Consider the following 6,645-nt stretch of genomic DNA (forward strand, 5'->3'; position numbering starts at 1 on the left):
CCCAAGCGGGGTGTGGGGGGGGGGGGGTGGGGGGGGGGGGGGGGGGGGTTGGATGTGTGTGTTTTCCAGTGAGGGTATGGGGAGGTAGCCCTGTTCACAGTGATGTCACGCAGCCTCTCCGCAGACTGGCTGAGTAAGAGGAACAACAGAATTTCAACTGGAGAGATCAATTATAGATAGAAGAAAATGAATGGGAAAAGTAATTTAATAAATTATTGACTTGATGTCTTATATCATGTACAAAAGCAAATGAAAAATTAGATTGTGCATTTGGATGAAGTTGGATTTAAAGAGCTTCAAAATTATATTTAATTAGACAAAGAAAATATGTGTCATGGGTATATGAAGTTTCATTGGGAAGGCTAAATTAATGATTGCATTTGCGGCAATAGCAAATGATGTGCCAACGAAGAGTGTGACTGTCTGGAAAGGCAAGGATTGGGTGGGGGGTGGCATTTCAAAGAGTCGACACCGCAGTGGTCTTCTGTCTTCCTTTTTACCCATTAGATGGGCAGATTGGAGGGAGTGTTTCTCTTGTCTGTGTACTTTTACTGTTTACGCCTTAATAGCCGCTAATAGAATAATACAACCACTGTAAACGATGTTAGGTTAGCATGTTGAGCGTACAACTACAGATAGGTTACAAATAAAAGGAAAAGCCAACTCAGAGATGGGGACTCGAGTTAGAGACTCTGACTCGAGTGTGACGCACACACAGTGACTTGAGACTCAACTTGACCCTCGTCCTCAAAAGACTTCAGACTCGACTCGGTTTCAAGGTGCGGGACTCGTGAACAATGTTTATTTTTTTGGAAACTTCTGATGAGCTTGCCGTTATTCCCTCCATCCGTTACCTATAACCTGCCTACGTAACACATAGTATCTGCTGCGCGCTGCCACACGTGAGAGAGGACAACAAACACCGCAGCTGCTGTGCCATTCATCATAAACTTTGGCTTTAAAACTTCATACAACAAGACCCAAACAAAGAAGTGCTGAATGCAAATAGGTTAATAACCTGTTGTGAGTAAACACCGTTAACAACGTTAGCTTGCTTCTTGCTTCAGCCACGACCTACGAGAGGTTAACTCCGACTGTCGTTCGTTGTGAAAAGATGAATGAGCATTTGTTTACTTGCCAAACATGTGGTAGTCGATTAACGTAAGCATTTACGACCCACTGGCTGCCATCTCGTTAATTATTACCATTGGCTAGAAAGACGTTACAGGTTTATTGTTGATCATGTAACCTTACAGTTTTATTTATTTATAACGTTACACTGGTTTGAGAGTGGGGGATGTGTTGACTTACAGTAGTTTAAGCTGTCATGATGCTTGCACTTACATAGTTTAAGCTGTCATCCCATCAAACTGGGATTGAGAGTCAACAGGGTTTGTTGATTTACAGTAGTTTATAAGGTTATAATAAGTCATTAATTGTAGACACATTGTACATTAGGCTACATGGTTGTGCCCTGTAAGTTAAAAACAGGTTACAGGTTTATTGTTGATTTTGCAACGTCACAGTTTTATTTAGTAAAAGTTACACTGGGTTTAAGAGTCTGGGGAGTGTTTTGACTTACAGTATTTAATAAGCCATCAATAATTGCATTGCACATTACATGGCTGTGCTCTGTAAATGAAAAACAGGTTACAGTTACAGTATTATACTTATAGCTATGCTTTTTTATAAGCAGCCTGGATTGAACACAGCAGGTGATATAACATTGGCAATAACCACGAGAGACTTGAGACTTGACTTGGACTCTTGCTCAGAGACTTGTGAGCATCTCTGAGCCAACGTAAAGTTTTTTGGTTGGGCCACCATGAGCTGCCAGACCAGCTTGTTAAACTGGAGGGTTGAACACCAAAAGATATTCTCTTGTTTCAGGTCATGTGTTATGGTTATGGCATGTATGTATTGTATGTGTTATGGCAAAAAATGTTCACATGGAAAATTAAAAGGATACTTGTGTCTGGGGCAAGGAAGTATGCATAACAACTCTGCCAGCATGTGATGTAAAAAATCTAATCTAAAAATATTGAAAAGGGATGTAGAAAAGTTTATAGTTTATTGTATACATTTTGGCCAATATAAAGCATGGGGTTGAGCTTTGTGGGTTTGGATTTGGCCTGAACCTTATTTTACACTGTTGTTTTATTATTCCAAAGGACATGTTCAATGCTGAATTAAACATTGGCTTCAAGACTTAAAAAGCCAATATGCTGGCTCACACAGTAGCCCCAGGAAAGTAAATACAGATTGTAATTAGATGGAGTAACTTTAAAGTTGGATTTCACTCTCTCCTTTGCATGAACTGTGATGTGATGAAGCCATGGGACAAATAAGGGGGAGAGGGGAGGAGCGGCAGTGGGCGAAAAGAGACGGGGTGAGGGAGAATAAAGACTAATTTATGTGTGAGCTTCCAATGCCATCTCTGGGCCACTGAATCCCCTCAGACTCTGTCGCCTGGTTTCTGGAGAGGCAGAATGCAAATCGAGCAGGTTTCTAGGTGAGGTTGGGCACAGTCACAGGCCCATGTTGGGACCCGCTTATGCAGTTGCTAAACAAGTGTTCTTTGTCATGCTGGGCCCCTGGGGTTGAGCCAAACGAATCCTATCATCTGCAGTGCTGTGTTACTTAAGCAAAAATACTCAAGTTTGCAGCCACTATTTATAAGATGAAAGACCATCTTCAGGGAACGTCAGAATTAGTTATTTTTCCCCCAATTAATTTGTGTTGTGAGTATATTTTCATAGTCCCCACATGGGCTCCCCAGTGAATTAGTTTGGTGTGCTGTGTATGTGCTCGATAGTCAGTGTGTCAAGACTCAAGGAATAAGGGGACTGGGTACCAGCTTTGTTTGTTTTGCTTCTATACAAAGCCACTTCAAGAAGCGGAGACGATTCCTAAATAACAGAAAACTCTTCAGTAGAATGTGGATCATTCATTTAGTAGTGGATTTATTTTAACCAAAAAACATCCATGTCACCTAATGTGTTTTCCCTTTCCCTCCCCCTGCCTTTGCTAATCTAATAAATGCTTACACACTGACTAATACAAGGCCAGAGTCCTTGATGAATTAAGAAACACTGTGTTGACTAATTGACAAAATCATTGAAAAGTAAAGATAAAATCCTCACTGTAATTGAATGTGAAGCATCATTTATCTATAGATTTGTACCAGACTACTTTATTGGATTGCTTTCTTGCGCCTGAAATATGCTTTAGCAAACTGACCTAAATTCTCTTGGGGAACATAAAATCAGCTAAATTTACTTTAAATATACTTCTTTCAAATCCATGATGTGAAGTTTTATAATATGCCCTCTCTAATCATGGAAGTTCGGTACTTAAATTTCTAGTCCTCATTGTGGAGAGGGAGAAAGCTGCATGTCGTCAGGCAATGCTGCAGCCCTGGAACAGAATAAGGTGCTAATAAAAAATGTGTGACTCTACTAATGAATCTGATTCTGCAATTCTGCAACTCAAGCTCTTAATTATCATAAGACATTCGCTAATGTGCTCATTCAAATGGGAAACACTTTGCTTGGAATAAACTGCATGACTTAATGACTTGAGAAAAGAGCCTGATGACATCCTGCTCTCTTATCAACACTTCTCATAGACTGGCACAAGAGATGGTGGTTGGATATGATCAAACTGGTCTATAAATGAAGCCACTAAATATTCATTGGCGTCTAATATGGTCACAGAGTCAGTGAGATGCACCATGGATCAGGCTACTCTTCATATTTTTATACACTGATCTGGATTTGAGACAAAGAAGAGCAGAAATCTAAATGGTAGTCACTCTGGATATCTAAGGGTAAGGAAGTGATGCCATCGCTCTTTGTTCTAACATCTGCTCATGAAAAGAGATAAAAAGAATGGAAGCATTACAGGACATTTTCAAGCGCCTTTTGCTCTGAGTCTAAAATAGGTCTACTTTGACAACCAACATCAAAGTAAGTCATTATGGCTGTATATGATCCATCCATTAGCTGCACACTCCACTTTCGTGGCATTAATTGCTCTTTACATGTGTACACACGTGTATGCTTGTTAGTGCACGTATGTGTATGTGTGCGCATTTGCCGACGTGTATATGAGTGTGGTGTCTATGTGTGCGCCCACACGCACTCACACAGCCTGTTCAGACAAGTAGAGGTGTAAAATTAAATCCCTCAGTGCAGCTGCATGCAGATGATGTGCTTCAATGGCCTAGCTGCTCTTTGCACCATTGTAATTGAATAACCTACAGAAAAGTAATCACATTCCCACTTTGCTATTCCCTCTCTATGTAACATGTAAAAAGTCCTCTTGTAACTACCTGGTAGAGCAACCCATCAACAGCTGTTAGAGCTGACTTGAAGGTTAAATATTAGGAAGGAATCCAATTTCTCTTGTCTATTCAGCTCAGCGGTGTGTTAGATTGCAGCTGGACTGTGCTTACGGAGTGTGGGATATGAAGTGGGCTAATCAATCCCCTCTGCTTCATTCTCAAATTCCTCTCATATCAGGTCCCTGCCCCCCGGGCAGGCCTTCTGCTTTCCGAAAGCCAATTCCACACGAAATAAGAACTGTGACCTGCAGCTAGAGGGTGAAGTTGAGTTTTCCCTTCATGATTAATCTCTTCTTGGGTGGTTTTCAGAAAAAAGGAGAGGGGGAGGATAGAGCGAGAGGGTGCAAAAAATAAGAAAACATGCAACTTGCTGCCTTGTGACCTGCAAGTTTTTTTTCCTTTGAATGAGCCCGGTGCACTGGAGCCTGCTTATCTCCCGAGAGAAAGACAGAATTCATTTTTTGACAAGGTTTCATGTTGACATTGAGAAAATGAACTACCCGATTCTATGATTAAACCTGGGCTGTCGTAATTGTCATCTGAACTGTGGTGACGATGAAAATTTGAGTATTTTTTTCATAGCTTGAATGTTTGGAGGAGCTGGAGCTCAAGAAATGGAGTCTTGATTCAAAGCTTTAGAAACTATACTGCTCTTAGAAACAGGGCTAAAATAGATTTTGTTTTGTTTTGTTTTGTTTGTGAGAGGATACTGTATTATGAAAAAATACAGAGCGAGTAATTTTGAGCGGGCCAGCAGACTCACAACCTAAAAATATTCCTTAACATCTCACTTCAAATCAGATTTAAATGTAGTTATAATAAACACTAGTGAAGTAATGGATGTTGAATGAACACACTGGCTATATGACCTAAAACAAAGGAGCATGCCCTTATTATCCAGCAGATGGGCTGCCAGAGTTGAAGGGTAAAATGATATAACCTTAAAGTGACAGTATCACATTTTACAGGTTATAATGGCATCTGTCACTGAGAGTGGACCTGTCAGACACTACTTTCATGCAGTTGAATTGCTCCTAATGGCTGTTTCTCCTGATTCAGACCCACTTTTAGACGCTGGGGTGATGTCTGTCTAAGGAACAGTGACGTTAAAAGCATTGAGCCAGAATGAGATGGACTTACGGACCATTTCTACTCTGCCATTGTCCTTTGTTCAATGTTTTTGAACTAGGTTATCCTCTTTGTTAAAGAAAAACTCCTTCGAGGACAGTTATGATTTCAGCGTTAAATGGTCAACATTGAAAGCATCAGTGTAGAAGAAATGCACTCACACAGGGACTCTAAAAGGCCTCTAGAAAAGTTTACATTTTTAATGACATAATGATGATCCCACATTCAATGTACATGTTTTACTCACCCATCTTGTAAATGTTTTAAGTGTGTAAAGCATTCCATTTGGAAAAACAGGCCATTTGCCTCCTACCACCTACCAAACAAATCGGTTGAGAACAACAAAGTTCAATCTACGTCTGAATATTTCTTTGTTTGTGTGTTTTCCCTCTCCAGCGGGGCACTTATGAAAGTGTTCTTTTGCATCAGCGATAAGGTATGCTGGCCCACTGGGAAACAAGTGAAAGTGGGTTTTAGAATATGTGGGAGACCAAATTCCTACAGCTAGAAGTACCTCTGCGCCAGGCTAAACAGTGGGCACAGGCCTCAACACACACCCTAATGGAAGAGTGAAGTAGCATACAGTGTTGGAGTGCAAGTTTGGGCTGAAGTAAACAAGGCTCTACCCACTACTGGTCCAAGGGCCTGTAAGTTATTCATTAAAGATACAGTATGTCATCGCAGGCCTCTCTACCTATTCCCAAAGAAACCGTCCTATTGTATTTTCTGAAATTTAGGTTGGTCTGCTTTCCAATCAGACAAATTAAGCCTTGGTTATTACAGATTCTGCCTTTCAAAAGATGCAATCAACCGTTATCTAATCAGCTTAATCTGCAATTTAGTTACACTTTGTGGAATAAGTGAAAACCAACATTCAATAATTGTTTTTTAAAAAATTTACAACTACATGTCTGCATTTTGGCAAAGTAGTGTTTTGCTAGTTTATTCTAATGAGAGGCATTGACATTCCTTGATTAAGCCTCATCTTTCTATCTGATTAGAACTGTAAAAATAAAAAATAAAGTGTGACTTATGTTTCTGTCATCGGATTGAAATAATTTAGGTGGCAAACTGTGCATTGTTAGACAAAGAACAGTCTGACATCATTGGTAAAATGTTACCAAAAGGCACACATTTTTACAGTAAAGGTTTGCTTGGTACTGTATTCGGTG

Source organism: Micropterus dolomieu, linkage group LG20 (assembly GCF_021292245.1).
Source record: "Micropterus dolomieu isolate WLL.071019.BEF.003 ecotype Adirondacks linkage group LG20, ASM2129224v1, whole genome shotgun sequence".
NCBI classification, from domain to species: domain Eukaryota; kingdom Metazoa; phylum Chordata; class Actinopteri; order Centrarchiformes; family Centrarchidae; genus Micropterus; species Micropterus dolomieu.